At 46.1% G+C, this 17,025-nt stretch overlaps 2 protein-coding genes across 4 annotated transcripts in view; one reads left to right on the forward strand and one right to left on the reverse strand.

Moving 5' to 3' along the window:
* BCAM (basal cell adhesion molecule (Lutheran blood group)) overlaps positions 1–17,025 on the forward strand; it is a 135,963-nt gene that overhangs the window by 54,116 nt on the left and 64,822 nt on the right. The gene's annotated exons all lie outside the window — the stretch shown is intronic.
* The window catches only part of NECTIN2 (nectin cell adhesion molecule 2), a 60,811-nt gene that overhangs the window by 42,965 nt on the left and 821 nt on the right, over positions 1–17,025 (reverse strand). The window lies entirely within an intron of this gene.

Consider the following 17,025-nt stretch of genomic DNA (forward strand, 5'->3'; position numbering starts at 1 on the left):
GCAATGAGAGAGAGTCCATCCTCAGAGAGTGAGGAAGCTCACAGATGAAGGATGCAACACTGGCAAATACTGCATATACTCATGCATAAGTCTAGAAACTCTAGGTCAAAAGACTGGCCCCAAAAACCTGAGTCGACTTATCCATGGGTCAATGTAAGTAACGTATCTTAATTCTCATTTAAAAGAAGGAACCATCTCCTGGTGAAAAGCAAGAGTATAATACGTGAATCACTGACCTCCTATCATCCATCCAGTCTTAAGAGTAAGCACTAAGAGTTATGTCTGGTGGAATTTTATATGTTCTTTGACATTGCCTTGCTTCATCCTTTAGATCAGTGGTTCCCAACTTTTGGTCCTCTATTTGGTTTGGACTTCAGCTCCCAGAAGCCCCAGCCAACTTGGCCAACAGTCAGGAATCATGGGAACTGAAGTCCGAAGCATCTGGAGGACTAAAGGTTGGGAACTACTGCTTTAGATCTTTGTTATATTCCCCTAAATTTTACCTTTGACTTATCTATGGATCATAGTACAATCTATAATTTTGGCCCCAAAATTTGCCTTTGACTTATACATGAGGTCGACTTATAGTCAAATATATACAGTAATCACCAACCAAATGACCAAAAACGAGGGAAGGACTCTAGGGGCTACTTCATCTTGGCCTCTCTCAAAACCCTCCTTGGTTCTCCAATGTCTAACATACACAACAGAAACAATACTATAGCTCCATCCCATGGGATCTTGAGATTTGTAGTTTTGCAAGCCTTCTCAGCCAAGGAGTGCTGGTGCCTCACCAAAAACTGACAATCCCAGGATTCTGTAGGACGGATGATAGTTAGGAATTCTGAGAAAACCCAAAAGACCTGGAGAATCGAAGTCTGGGGACCATTGATTGACACACCCTTCCTTTTCAAATAAGTTTTCATCCCATCTGAAGACTCAAACATCTGTTTCTTTCTGGGGTTTTCTGGTCTGTGGATTAATAAATGTTTCTCCTCTATCCCTAAGATGGTCTGGCTTCTTCATTTCCAATGCCGCCCCATTGGGAACGGGCCTATGTCGGCAGGGTTTTTGCTACTGCTGCTGGGATAGGCATATGGGTGCCAATCAATATGGATTAGCCATAGGCCAAGCATCCCTTGAGGGGATGGATTTTTTTTCTCCCCTTCTTCCTTTTTAAAAACCATATCTTAATATACATGCAAATTATCTGGGAGAATTAAGTAGGTCACCCTACCGTCGCCACAACTGTGGCAAGCGAAGAGGAAAAATGGGAGTGTGCGCGCGCGTGTGTGTACAAATAACATTTAAGAGATATGGGAGCATGGAAACCCCAAGCTGTGGGTGGGGAAATGGAGGAGGGAAGGGAGAGGAGAAACCAGAGCCCGAAAGTGCTGTTTGATGTTTGGCAGCATGCAAGCAAAGCGGTTAAATGGAGCAAGTTGTCAGGAGGGAAAAGGTATCGGAGGAAAAGAATGTGCGGAGCAGAACGTACCTTCCTCGCTACCTGAAAACCTTGTTTCTAGGCTGGAGAAGTAAAGGGGGGAAATGGCAAAAGGTAAGTTCTTCAGAGAGAAGAGAGGAAAGGGCAGGGAGATAGTCCCTCAAGGGACTAAAAAGATGCTGTTCATTTCTTGTAGGATCTTCTCAAGATCAGAGGAAGCGGGCTTAGCAGACCACACAGTCAACATGATTCAACAATATGACACAGTGGAACCCAAAACACCAATGCAACTCTGGGTTGCATCAACAGAAGATTGAAGGTAGTTATTATTGTTGCATGCCTTCAAGTGGTTTCCAACTTATGGCAAGCCTAAGGCAACCCTATCATGAGGTTTCCTTGGCAAGTTTCTTCAGAGGGGTTTTGCTATTGCCATCCTCAGAGGCTGAAAGAGTGTGACCTGCCCAAGATGACCAAACAGGTTTCATGGCCCAGCTGGGAATGAAACCCTGGTCTCCAAAGTCACAGTCCAATGCTCAAACCATGACACTATGCTGGCTCTCGGAAGTCATAGTACCACTTTGCAAAGGGATCTTGTAGCACCTTTGAGAAGAGAAGAAAGAAGTTGATAGTTGAAGCTTCCATAGATGTCAGTCTACTTTGTTAGATCCACTTTACTCTGCTTTGGAGAGACTTCACCTGGAGTGATCCAGTTCAGGAAAGTTAAAGACATGCTGGAACAGGTCCAGAGAAGGCTGACCAAGAAGGTCAAAGATCTGGAAACCAAACCTTATGAGAAACAACTGAGGGAGCTGGGGAGGGTTAGCTTGGAGAAGAAAAAACTAAGGGGGATACAAGAGTCATCTTTAAACATCTAGGAGGAAGTCATGCAGAAGATGGAGCAAACTTGTTTTCTGCTTCCCCAAACAAACCAATGGATTCAAATGATGACAAAAGATAGATTTCACCTAAACATTAGAAAGATGGTGGTGGACTCTCCATCTTTGAAGATCTTTGAGTTTCGATGGGCATCTCCCTTTAGCTGTGTATTCCTGAATGGCAGGGTTTTGGAAAATCTCTCCCCACAGTCACATCTCAAATGCTCACAATTGTCTTGCCCCGTCCCCCCCCCCCCCAAACCCTTGCATTTCATGCACAAATGGGCAAAAATGGGAAGCAGGAATGAGATGATGTCATTTTCGGCATTCCTGCCATACTGATGTTCCCAGCGCATAAGCAGAGAATGAACGCTAAACCACCTTTCCCTGGCTTTCCTTAGCACCCGATAATGGTTTTAGTGGTCATGTTTGCAAGCAAGGCCACTCGCGAAGCAGCTCTGATGTTCTAAATCTGACATCCCTTATCTTCCAAGCCATGCTTCCTCACCAAGGTTTACTCCAAAGCTTCAAAGAGGAAAAAATAGACAGAGAGAGCTATCAAGATTCTTACACTTGATTGTGACACGTTACTAAATTATGCAGATCACCCACATCTGAGTATACTATATTTGCTATCTTTTGTAGGCTTGCCAGCCCTGACTGCATGTGTCGTGGGGAACTTTTATCCTTGGCTTTATGATCCATGTCATTTACACACAGAGAAATACAGTCAGCCTCCGTTTTCGCAGGGGATTGGTTCCCCCGCCCCTTACTGGACTATGACTCTGGAGACCAGGGTTTGAATCTAAACTCAGCCATGTAAACCCACCAGGTGACCCTGGGCAAGTCCCATTTTCTCAGCCTCAAAGGATGGCAATGGCAAACCCTTCCTAAAGAAATTTGCCAAGCAAACCTCATGATAGGTTCCAGGCCTTAGGGTCGCCGTAAGTTAGAAATGACATGAGGGCACACAAAAACAAAACGCAACATGCTCCCAATAGAAAGCTTTCCTTCCAGAGGACAGCGAGAGAATAGCTCCCCTCTCCAAATATCAGGGATCCGTGGCCTTTCCTAGTTTGAAACAATTTGAAAACATCAGACTCCAACACCTATCATCCACCCAGGAAATCTGGGGATGCATTTATGGGTCTCAAATTTTGCACCACAGGGGCCAGGCCACATTCCTTGCCACCTTTGCCCAGGCACCATCCATGTCCGCTTGCCACAGTGGTCCACCAATGCAAGCCCATGCAAGTCTTCCGGAGGAAGGTGCCTTGGCTGACCGCAGGGCCCAAGAGGGAAGTGTGTTGTGCGAGTGTGTTTGTGCAGAGTTGGGAAGGGAGCTTAGCTCATCCACGTCCAGAGAGATTACTCTCCTCGGAGTCCCACCGGGCCCAAGGCAACGCCGAAACCACGGGGAGATTGCGACGAACAGAGACAGCGCTTCACAGTTCATCTTCTCAGCTCCCGATCAAGCCAGCAGCCGCCTCCTTCCCTCCTGTCCTTTGTCTTTTGCACAGCCTCATCCTCCTTTTTTCCCTTTGCTTTTCTCTTCTCCTTCCACTCAGCATTAAGAGAAGCCCTAACCAGACGCAGGTTGCAAGAAGATGGAGAAGCTGCCTTTCCACCTTCCATGCACAAACCCAAAAACAGGGAACCTCTGTTAAATGTTGGAAATAAAGCAAACCAAAGGGTTAAGGGATGCATTGCCCCCTTGCAACTGAATCCCCTTGGCAGTGCCCTCCCTGGAAATTTAAAATGATCTTTCCATTTGTTGTAGTCCAACAACATCTGGCAAGCTCCAGGACTTCTCCACCTCGGCCCCAAGGACTCATTTCACACTTTTTACAATACAAATCGGGGTTTGAAAAGAGTATTCTTGCAGCACTTTTTAGAACAGTTTTGTTTTAGCATGAGAATTAATGGATTACAATCCATTTCCTTAGAGGGCAATATTCAGGCATGGCTGCTCCAAACTCTTCACCTCTTTCCTTGGGACTTCCTCACTTGTTTAACCACTGCAAAAAATAAAACATTGCTTGCTGTGTAAAAAAGCAGAGAAAGGAAGGGGGGGGGGGGGAAAAAAAACCTTTTTACAGCCACACATGTGATAATGCACATTTCTGCAGATTTCCCAGTTTAAGGAGATGTTTTGGGGGACACCTGCAAAAATCCAGAACTCCTGCAAAGTGCAGGTGGCTGAATCACATTCTATTAGACTGGATGAGGAGTACAGGCCCTTGGTATCCAGGGATTGTTTATCCACAGATTCAACCATCCATGGATTGAAAATGTTCAATATATATGCCCCTTGGAACTTGTGGGGGATCCATTCCAGACCCCCAAGAGTTCAAAATCTTGCGCATATTCAAGCCCCATAGGCTTGAATGGGACGCATGCATGCGGGGGGGGGGATTAAGATTAAGATAAAAGGGACGACTGTACATTGTAGTAAGCAGACCTTGAGTTTGGCCATTTTATAAGGGACGACATTTTACTTTGCCAGTGTATATAATGGATTTGGTATCCAGGGAGGACCTGGAACCAAACCCAATCAGGTACCAAGGAGCCATTGTATTGCAACGATGTAGGCAACCCTCAAATTCTCTGCAATAAGTGTGGGTCAGTTCCCCAAGGCTGCCTTCTAAAACTAAGGCCAGCTCTGCAACTTTGACGAACTGCAAACCTTTCCCCGCTCACGCTTCCAAACTGAGATCCAGCTTCGGAAGCCACAACTGCTTGGACTTTCTGCTTCCCAAACCGTTCCCTCCCCGCTGCCTCCTTTTGTTGAGCCGACTCCAAGGCCCCTGTTCCTTGTCAGACCTGATTACCAAAGTCTCTCTTGCACTCCTCCCTGTGCTAAGTTTGTCTCTCAGAGCACACTAGGAAGAAAGGAAGGAGAGAGGGAGGAAAAATATAATAATAATATAAACAACCCACTGGCTCAGGGAATGTTATCTGCAGAGAAGACAAAGCGATGGTGAGCTGGGATTAAGCTCGGTTTATGGAAAAGCAAATCAGCGATGAAAGGCAAAGAGCGGAGGAGGGAGGGAGGGAGGGAGGGAGACAGGAGGAGAACAGGGGCCCAGGGCAGGAATAGCAGCACATGTTTCATTAAAAGACTGTTGGAAGAGAAAGCGGCGCCAGAGATGTCCCCTTGAGCTTCTTTCAATGGGAGACGAGGGAAGGACAGGACATGCCATGCAGCCCACGTCGGATGGGGAAGCCATGCTCTAAAGCTGCCCACCAGTTGCAAATGCAACCATATTATTTTGCACCACATCATGCCGGTCCAGCGGTGGTTGCAAGAGATGGAGGATCCTGCCTCCCATCCTAGGTTTGTTTCTGCTCAACTTGACCCAACGCCCAAAGGGTGAGATCTTTAGCTTCTGCTTTCAGGGACATCAGGGGCCCCACAAAACCACAAATCCCAGACTTCCATAGCGTTGAGCCATGGATGTTCAAGCAGTGTCAAACTTAGTCTACAAAAGTCTTATATTGCAAATGTCTTTCTCTAAGTATGGTACCATCCAAAGCCCACAAAACAGGGATATCTTTCTTGGACCAAGCAAAATGCACAAAGTACACTATGCAAGCTTTCGAAGCTCCACCGGCTTCTTCATCAGGCAAAGCAGTTAAAAATCATATAGGAGAAAAGAAAGAAAGAAAAATAGGCAATGTTATTCCTAGCCTTGAATTTGGTCAATATGTTGTGGTTGTGTGAACTGAGGACACTATAGACACTATGAAAAGAGGGATTTGTACAGACGTGTCTGCACTCCTTTCTGCACTCCTTTTTGGCCATGTGGGAACTGGGAGATTCAGTCTAGGAAATAAGCTTTAAATTCCATTTGCAAGATAAAAAGCTATTGCCTTTGAGAAATTCCAGTTTGTCTGGAATCCTTTGTGAGGCTCCAAGCCCCTTTGTACTGAATTTCTCGGGAAGCCTCCATGCGCGCTCTCTCTCTCTCTCTCTCTCTCTCTAGTCTCAAAGGTGCTACAATATCCCCTTGCAAGGCTGCTTTATGAGTGACATATGCTAGATACTGTCACCATCTGACAATAACTAGCAGATTTTCGCATAAGAGCTCTCGCTCTGTATGGAAGCCAAACTCTGCCCCAGGAATCTCTCCTGGGGATTTGGAGATAACTGGAAATAAAGTAAGCAACGTGAAATACCTTCTACCTCTTCTACCTCTTTGACGCAGAGCCTTACTTTTCTTAAGGCACGGCACCTCTGTATCTATCCGCCATCCAAAACTGACACTGGCAGTTTGCAAATGCAGTTCTGGAAATGCATTTCTCACAGTAAGCAGTTGCAAGCCCTTGTGTGGTTTGTGCAGAAGTTATGCATCCCTTAGACATCACAACCAACATCTAGATCAGATGTCAGAGAACGAAATGTTGGTACTGGATTCCCAATGAAAAGTTTTTTGAGGGTGGTAGGGTATATAAACCCTTCCACAATCATACAATGCAACACCTATCCGACCCCCTCAAGTGACTTAGGGCTATTCGCTGTTGCTATCTAATGTGCCTCTGAACTGAGCCAGAGATTAAGCCACAAAAAACAAAGTGCGTATAAACCACCAGAACAGACACACACACTGTCTCTCATTGCAAAGAAAGGCTTCAAGAGCCCTGTCGTTTTAACCGACACACAGGATGGGTTTTTTAAAAAAAATGCAAACCACACACCTGCTTGCGGTTTCCATTGCCCCAAAACAAGAGCTTTCCCTATGTAGACTTCGCGAGACATTTTAGATGCCCACTAAATTTGCTAGAAAGAGAAGCTGCTCTACTGCCAGGGATGAGAGGGAACCTAAGGGTGCATCTGCATTGTAGAAATAGTGCAGTTTGACACCACTTTAAGGGGCGTCGTTTTACAAGGTCTTCGGCATCTTCTGTCAAAGAGTTTTGGTGGTGCCTGACAAAACTTCAGATCCCAGGATTCAGTTGAATGGATGGAGCCAAGGCAGTTAAAGCTGGGTCAAGATGGGTTAATACTGTAGTGCAGATGCAGCCTAAAATACATTATTCCTGAGCCCTCCTAGGAATAATAAAAGGCTACTGAGACCCTTTTAGGATTGGTCTATGACTCTAGAGACCAGAGTTTGAAGCATAAAAACCCACTGGGTGACTTTGGGCAAGTCACACTCTCTCGGCCTCAGAGGATTGCAATGGCAAACCTCCTCTGAAGAAACATGCCAAGAAAGCCTTACAATTGGGTCGCCTTAGGTCAAAAATGACTTGGAGGTACACAACAACTTGCAATATATCTTGTTCACACTTACTTAGAGGCAAGGTACACTGCACACCTGGAAGGCCCTTTAGAATATGCATTGTGCAATGTTAGAGTATTTGGATTGAAAGATGCTTCAAGTGAGAACGGATGGGGAAAGTAATGTGTCCTCCTTGCCTCTGTAACCATTCTGGGTTCCCTGCAAGCATGTCCAGGATGTGCAGCTCCACTCTTAGCTCCCAAAAGCAACAACAGCCCCCCTTTTTCTCCCCCAAAAGAAGGCAGCTGCAAATGCGAACCCCCAGCGTAGCAACAGGAACACTGAAGACCAAGTTTCCTCATTAAATTGTATGCGCACAAACACATAGATACACAGAGGCATGGTTACCTCATTGCCTGCTCAGCCTCAATGAGTAGGAGGGGATCAAGTCAGTCTGCCAGGATATAGTGACAGTCCATAAGAAAAGAGACCCATCTACTACATCTACTACACGGTGTATTGGGCTGGCAGAGGCAGGTGGGATATATTTCCCTGCAGTCCCCAGTTTTCTAGCATTGCAGTAACTTAAAAACTGCAGATGTGCATTTAGGAATGGAGGTTTAGGTATCCAAAGCAAACCCATGCAAAGTGAACAACACAGCAATACATGCATGCATACGTGTATATATTCCGATTGAGTTTCAGTGCTTCACTCTTTGCAAGGCTAGGAATTTGAAGACCTGGTTGTCTTGGAGGTCTCTCATCCACAGGGTGGCCATAGGTCTGACTTCACAGCAATTAACAGCAATGACTTTTACCCCCTTTATTTTCCCAGTTTTTAGCCTTGTAGCGAGAAAATCATGCGCACCTAGAATTCTTCTATCTGCAATGTTTGCACTCCCTGGATCACTTTGACTTTTGGAGGCCTAAACATTATTATTTCCAAATGCTCAGCTGAAGTCCCTAGTCAACTTATGGTGGCCCCATGAATTTTTGAGGCTGAAAGCGACCCTACAGCACCTGAGATTCATTGGAGATCTCCCATCCAAGTACTAAGAGGCTGATGAATTTCCACTCCATTTGGCCAAATTTGGTGCTTTCCACAGTGGTAGAATTCAAAGATATAGCCATGTTAGTCTGCGGAATCAGTATGTGGAGAGATCTTGCAGCACCTTTGACACTAACTGAAAGAAAGAAGTTGGCAGCAGGAGCTTTTCTAGACTTCAGTCCACTTCCTCTGATGCCTTCAACATGAGTTTGACTTATAGTCGAGGATATACAGTATGTCCCTGGACCTCTACCAAGTCATGCTACAAATCTAGAGAGATAGAGAGATCTTACAGCACCTTTGAGACCAACTAAAGAAAGAAGTTGGCACCATGAGCTTTGCATCAAATACATCTGAGGAAGTAGACTAGGAAAGCTCATGCTGCCAAGTTCTTTCTTTAGTCTCAAAGGTGCTGCAGGATCTCTTTACGGATTGATTCCACAGACCAACGCGGCTATACCTTTGGATCCCACCTGACTTTCCTTTGCGGTTTTGCACCCTTTTGGATTTGCTCCTTCCGGGCCGGAGAGGGTTAACCCGTCCCTTGCTCCTCCATCTCCAGGCTTGGTTTGCAGACTGCTTTTTTCATGCTAATGATAAGTCCTGGCTCCCAGGCAGACAGACAGAGGGAGAAAGAGAGGAGAGGCAGAAAGGAAAGCAGGGGGATGGGATGGGGATGGATGGCATCCAGACAGAGGCTGGGGGCCTGGGGAGGTTTGTGAATGAGCTCACACCAAAGCAGCCACATGGAGGAGGACTGGCAGGGAGCAAGGCGGTTGGTATGGAGATCTCTCTCTCTCTCTCTCTCTCTCTTTTTGCAAGGAAGATGAGCTATCAGCCACATACTGTATTGGGCATTTATAGGCTGCTGCGGGTGTGTGGGCGGCTGGATCCAAGTGTGCCTGCCTTGCCATCAGGAGGTTCTGCAATGAAATATCCTCACTGTTATTTAGACAATGCAAGCAGCAACAACAACCAAAAAAGGGAGTGACTCACACTCCAGTCCAACGTGTTAATTTTGCACAAAAGGAAGAAGAGTGGCTAGCCTCCTCCCTGGCCATTGGTCATGGCTGTGGGCCTTCGAGTCATTTTGGACTCATGGCCACCATAAGGGGAACCTATGGCAGAGGTTTTCGTGGCGTGTTTCTTCTCAGGAGGTTTGGCATGGCCATCCTCTGAGGCTGAGAGAGTGAGACTTGCCCAAGACCATAGAATCATAGGAAGAGACCCCAAGGGCCATCCAGTCCAACCCCATTCTGCCATGCAGGAATTCACAATCAAAGCATCCCTGATAGATGGCCATCCAGCCTCTGTTTAAAAACAGCCTCCAAAGAAGAAGACTCCAACACTTTCCAAGGGAGCATCTTCCGCTGTCAACCAACTCTTATACCTGTAGTGTTTTGTGGGTTTTTCGGGCTTTGTGGCCATGTTCTGTAAGAGTTTATTCCTGACGTTTCGCCAGCATCTGTGCCGCAAAAAGCTATGGATGCCGGCCATGGAAGCCTTCGACTTCACAACTCTTACACCATCAGGCCGTTCTTTCCAATGTCGAGGTGGGATCTCTTTCCAAAGCACCAACCATTAGTGTGGAGCCAAGCAATGCGCAAATGCAATGCTGGAATTTTTGTAGTATTTATTTTTTAAGCCAGTTTCCAAAGGTCAGGGAATGAGTTGCTCATTAGATCTGGAGTTACATTTTAACAGCTTGTCTTCCACGTCTTTGCAATCTCTCAGGGTCTGAAGGGCTCTGGAAAGAGCGACACAAATACTACACAAAAGTGTGCACTCTGAACCCGCCAGGAATCCAGTGTGCATACCTGGGCAATTAACCTCTGAAAGAACTTATTTAAAGGTCAAAAAGCAGTTTTAAACCGGCTCCAATTATCGCCATGTAGACTAGCGATTGGTGTTGCAGTACAGCACATCTGTTGTTGTCTGCCTTCAAGTTGCTTCCAAGACTTCAAGACTTTCATCAAGTTTTCGATTTTTAGCTTTTCTCTCCCTTTCCAAATACTCAAAAGCACCTTCCCTGTTTTTTGGAGTAGTTAGACCTTGTGGCACCCCAGAATAGCATGCCTCTGAGCATGCACAAAATGCATTTCTCTTCCACAGGTTAGTAGACTCAGCTTTTCTTTTTTAATGGAAAGAACTGGAGGTCAAAGTATTTATTGGAGTGTCTTTCCTGCTGGAGAGGAAACATCTTTTTCAACAAGTGGGGAAAAAAGACAAAGAGGATCCAGTGTTTTCTGGAAGGCAGTTATCTTTCCTGTCAACGGAAAATAAAAATTCCTTGGCACCTTATCTTCCAAAAAGTATGGGGAAATAACCATGCCGTTCCCTCTCTGTTACGCCGCCTTCCTTGCTTTGCTACTTTCCTCTTCTGCTAAATCGAGGAGGGTAACATTCTGGCACATTAATTAATTAAACCTTGCAAAAAATAGCATTTTACAATTAAAGCAGGTCAATGTTACCTTGAAAAATATGTTGATTTTTATGGCATTTCACAGAGCTCACTGCAAGGCAAGGACTGATCTATTAAACCTAGTGGCTTCTGCAGAGTATGGTGGACTCCAATTCTCATCAGCCTCAGCATGATGGTGAGGAATGATGGGAGCCGTAATCCAACAACAGCAGGACAACTTTCCTGCTCCTGTTTTAGGAGTGTATTCACAATCCATAGTCAGTTTGACACCACTGTCATAGCATCAACCCATGGGATCCTGGGATTTGTAGTTTGGCGAGGGGCACTTGCAATTTTCTGCTAGTGAACTCTAGCCACTAAACTGAACTATCCATTCTAGCAGTGATTTTAAATCTTTGGCATTTTGGACTCAGATTCCCAGAATCCCTGACCTGGTTGAGTCTTCTGAGAATTGAAGTCCAGCAACCAGCATTGCATTGCGATTTGAGTATTGGATTCCAACTCTGGAGAGCAGGGTTTGATTCCCAGCTCGCCTATGAAGCCCATGGGTGACTTTGGGCATGTCACACTCTCTCAGCCTCAGGGGAAGGCAATGGCAGACCACCCTCTGAACAAGTCTGGCCAAGAAAACCCCATGGAAGGGTAACCTTAGGGTTGCCACAAGTTGGAAATGAAGGCACACAGCACACACACACATTCTAGCATCTCCCCTAAGCCTTCTGTAAGACGGAGCTATGATGTTTAAAGTGGTATCAGATTGCTATAACCGTGGAGTGCGGACGCACTCACAGTCTGGAGAGGTTTGTTAGCCACTTTGTGTAGCCAAGGAAACCTTATGTAGCCTTTGTAACTCCAGCTGTTGCGACCCAAGCCTCCGGCGGAGACAGAGTCAACACATCCTGCCAGGCCTTGATCGCAACCTTGCAACAAAACCACAGCTTATCTCAACACCTGTAGGCTTTCAGAACAGCTTCTGCCCTGGTTTTATTTCCAACGACAGACACAAACTTCAATTTTTGGCCATGAGTTGGCACTCCACAGGGTAGAGGTAGGACAAACTGGATATTTGCTGGACTGCGAGTCCCATCTGCCCCAGAATGAGGGATGCTAGGAGATGCAGTCCTACAAATCTGGACCTGTTATCTATTCCTCGGCACAAACATACAGAGTTAACCTTTAAGTTTAAGTAAGAAAACCCTGGGATAGGATTCCCTTAGGGGTGCCATAAGTCAGAAGTGCCTTGAAGGCACACAACAACAACAACAACAATTACTACTACTACTTTTCTTCTAGTGCTACGTATGTATCACCTTCTGGTGTTGTTCCCCAAATTTCTGCATTCTGGTCTAAACACAAACTTCTTATGACAATCAGAAGGTGCTGAATTTGTATTCAGTTGCACTGTTTTTAAAAAATTGCTTTTTAAGCATACTTTTTGCTGGTTTTTTTTAATATATGGTTAAAAAGTTTAATTATAATGTTATCATTTTGTGCTATAGATATTGTGATCATTTTACTCAAAATTTACTTGCATGCTTACTTCGGATGGCAAGTGAAATGAAGGACAGGCCTCCTGTGCTTTTGCTGATTTCCAACTTGTGGCAACCTTCATTTCTGACTTATGGCAACCCTAAGAGGACTCTATCTTGGCATGTTTCTTCAGAGAGGGTTTGCCATTGCCATCCTGTGAGGCAATGGCAAATTGGTAAAGGCGCAGGAGCCCTGTCCTTCATTTCACTTGGCAACCATGCCTGCAAGTCAAGTAAGCATGCAAGTGTTTTGCATTACAAAAAAAACTCTTCCAGCAGAAAGATAGCTCTGTGCAATTCAAAAGCCGGCACATCTTCACAGCCAGCAGCCATTGCTCCCAAGTAACCATGAGAAAAATGAAAGCAAATGCACACCTACTACAAGGTACACAACGACAACAAATTGGGATCTATGTGCCACAGAGTGCAGGGCTGTCGTAGACCAGTCACACAAACACATGCGCACATGCATGTGTGTGAATAAACCACAGAAGCTTTGCAAATGGCAAGGGAGAGCCAATCTCTTCAGCTTACTTTCAATGCTGGGCATTAAAGGAAATAAAGTAAACCACAAGGACTTTCAGAGTCAGAGTCAGTTGACTCCCTGTTCATGCGCAAGAGGGTGCGGCTGCAAAGGTAAATGTTCTCCCGCAGGGCTGGCCACGTCAAATGCAGATTGTTATTCATGGGAAGAAGCCTCAGCAGAAAGAAAGCTGCAGTTCACCAACTTGTGTTGTTGTCTTTTTTTTCCTTTTAAAAAGGGGCAAACAAACATACAATTTCCCTCCACAACCCAAAACCACACACAAGAGGAACGTAATTGCCAAGAAGGCTTCAGGCCCTGGGCAACAGGTGTTGGCCACCAGGATCCACCAGACACTCCAAGCATCTCAAAGGATCCAGGGGATCCACTCCTTTCCCTTCGGAAAGAAAGGCAATTATCGCACTCCGACGAAATGGAGAGGTGTGTATGGATGCACCGGATGTCCCACAATAACACAGCTGTCAAAACACTAGGAGGTAATTTGCACCTTGAGTGTTGGGACTACAGTATGGAGACTCTGCTTCGAATCCTGGCTCGGCCATGTAAACCCACTTGGACAAGTCAGACTCTCTCAGCCTCAGAGGAAGGGATGGGGGGAAACCCCTCTGGAGAAACTTAACCAGAGTCACCCAGTGGGTTTCTACAGCCAAGCCAGGACTCGAACCCTGGTCTCCAGAGGCATTGCCCAGTGCTCAAACCACTATTCCTTACCGAGCATCACTTCTTTTCTAGCGAGTTCTGTCTTCTCATGGTCTGTCCAAACTATGACAACCTCAGCTTCCCCATCTTGTCTGTTTGGGGAGAAATTAAAATTCCCAGCCAGAGAGCCTTAGTGTCTCCCCAAACTACAAATCCCAGGATCCCACAGGATGTTGCCATAGGAGTCAACATGGAATCGTAGCTATAAAGTGAACAAAGAGTCCCAAAGTTCAGGCAGTGAGGAAGACAGGCAAACACAGACCTCCAGGTGTTGCCAGACTATAACTCCTAGCAGAGCTCTAACCCACGGCGAAGAGTGCTGGGTGTTGCAGTCCGGAAATATCTGGATGGCTGTGCAATGACCAGCCACCGCAATTCTCCCCATTGCGTTGTTCATTCTTATAATGGAGTCTTCCTTCTGCAAAGATGCTCCCAAGAACCAGGTTTCCAAGGAGGAACCCCAGTCTCTTGCAAAGAACAGTCTTCTGCAAAGATGGTCCCAAGAACCAGGTTTACAAGGAGGAGCAAGAGACTGTCTTGATTTCCTTCCTTCCTCGCTGTTCTGCTCCATGGAGGGGAAAAGTGGGGAGCATAAGTGCCAGCCAGCCAACCTTTTGCATCGCAAGGTGAAGCCCCGCAGCCATGGCTCCTGGCTATGAAATAATAAGGAACCCAAATGAGAGCAAAGCGGGTGGGCTGCGGAGTAGTGGGGTGGGCAGAGCACGGTCTAGGAGGAAAGAAAATCAAGACAATATCTTGCTCCTAGTAGTAAACCTGGGTCTTGGGAGCATCTTTGCAGAAGGAACGCCATTCAAAGAACGAAATACGCAGATTCCCATTGAACCAGGATCTGTAGAAGGGGCCCTTTCATGGATTTCTATGGACCCAGGTGGGCCTCTCTCTATCGCTATGTGTGTTGTTGTTGTGTGCCTTCTAGTTGTTTCTGACTTAGGGCAACCCTGTCCTGAGGTTTCCTTGGCAAGACTTGTTCAGTGGAGGTTTGTCAGACCCATTGCCTTCTTGAGGCTGAGAGAGTGTGACCTGCTCTGGGGGTTTCCATGGCTGAGCAGGGAATCCAACCCTGGCCTCCAGAGTCCCCCTTAGGGTTGCCATAAGTCAGAAACTACTCAAAGTACCGCAACAACTACAACAACAACATAGCTATGATGATGCAAATGATCCATAGAAATCTAAGAAAAGTGCCCCTCTTTGGGGCCTGGTTCAATGGGAAAGAAGCTCTTCTCTTACATATAGTTCTCTCTCTCTCTCTGTGTGTGTGTGTGTGTATATATATATATATATATATATATTGCAAATGGGTCCACAGAAATCCAGGAAAGGAGCCCCTTTTAGGAGCCTGGCTTCTTTTCATTCATTCATACATACACATCTACGCATCTATATGCATTTGCATCTCTCTCTCTATATGTACACAATGGAAATGGGTCTATATATCGTTCTCTGTATATATGTGTGTGTGTGTGTATCCATTTACATCTCTCTCTCTCTATATATATATATATACTGTACACACAATACTCTCTCTGTATATGTAAATATACACCAAGTATCTCTCTCTCTTATATACATGCATATAGATATATATGCATTTGCATCTCTCTCTCTCTCTCTCTCTCTCTCTCTATATATATATATATATACAGTGGATCCTTGTTATACTCTGGGGTTTGGTTCAAAATCCCTGTATGCTCAAGTCCCATTAAGTATAATGGCAGAGGAAAACGATGTCCCTTATAAAAAATGGAAAATCAAGGTTTGATCATTGAAATTTATACTTTTTTGGAACATTTTCAAACCGTGGATGCTTAAATCTGTGTATAAAAAATCCGTGTCGACTGTATGTGTGTGTGTGTGTGTATATATATATATATATATACTGTATATATATACACACAAACACAATGCTCTCTATATGTAAATATACACAAAGTTTCTTATCTCTCTCTCTCTCTATATATATATATATACAGTATATATATATTGTATATGTATTTGCATCTCTCTCTCTCTTTATATGTACACAAATAGGTCTTATATATCTTATATCCATTTACATCTCTCTCTCTCTCCTGTATACACACAATGCTCTTTCTATACATGTAAATATACACGAAGTGTCCTATCTATCTATCTAAACAAACACCCATACATATATATTTGTACTGTATCTCTCTCATATATCTATCTATCTATCTATCTATCTATCTATCTATCTATCTATCTATCGTATCTATCTCCAAATGGGTCCATAGAAACCCAAGAGCCTGGCTCCCTGGGGAAGAAGTTTCTCTTCTCTTTGGCCCAAAAGGGGATCCAAGCTCCTGGATCCGGATCTGGAGAAAAAGAGCGAGACCCCAACCCAGGCCTGGGGGTCCCTTCCCCTCCCCGTTGTCCCAATGGGTCTCCTCGCGAGTCAGAGGCAAGGCTCTTGGTTGGGGGCTCCTGGCCTTCAAGGAAGGGGTCTGCCTGGGATGGGGACCCCCCCTTTGCCCTCCTCTCCAAGAGCCTGGCTCTGGCCCTTGGCTGAAGAGGGATCACTTTTGGGGGTCTTTCTGGGGGGGCCAGGAGGAAGGAAGGAAGCGACCCCCATCTGCCTTGGAAAGCCACCCCCCCCCAATTTGAGAAAGAGGAGGGAGAACCCCAAGAAAGAGGGAGGAGAGGCAGAGCGAAGGAAAGGGGGGCACCCCAAAAAAGGGAGGAGGAAAGGAGACCCCCCCAAGAAAGAGTAGGGGGGAGGGTCTGAAGCAAAGGGGCAAAAAGAGGGCGAGGGGGAGGAAGGAAGAGGGGCCCCAGAAGAAAGGGTCCCCCCCAAAAAAGGAGGGAGGAGAGGAAGGAGGCCCCCAGGAAAGAGAGGGGAGGGGAAAGGGGTCTAAGAGGAAGGTCCTCCAGGGAAGCCCCCCCCCAAAAAGGAGAGAGGGGCCTGAATAAAAAAGAGGGGGGGGAAGAAGGCTGGAGAGGAAAAGGAGAGAGTCCCCTTAAAATGGAGGGCAGAAAGAGAGACGAGGGACCCCTGAGAAAGAGGGGAAGGGGGCAAAGGGGGCTGGAAAGAGGGGGTCCCTGAGGGAGGCCAAAAGGGGGGAGAGAAGGAGAGGAGGGAGACCCCCCCCCCCCCGGGGGGCCCCGGGAAAAGAGGGGGGGGGGAAGGGGGTCAAGGGGGAGGGCCCCCCGGGGAGCCCCCCCCCCCAAAAAGGAGAGAGGGGCCTGAATAAAAAAGAGGGGGG

The sequence above is a fragment of the Sceloporus undulatus genome, chromosome 9 (assembly GCF_019175285.1).
Source record: "Sceloporus undulatus isolate JIND9_A2432 ecotype Alabama chromosome 9, SceUnd_v1.1, whole genome shotgun sequence".
Classification (NCBI taxonomy): Eukaryota; Metazoa; Chordata; class Lepidosauria; order Squamata; family Phrynosomatidae; genus Sceloporus; species Sceloporus undulatus.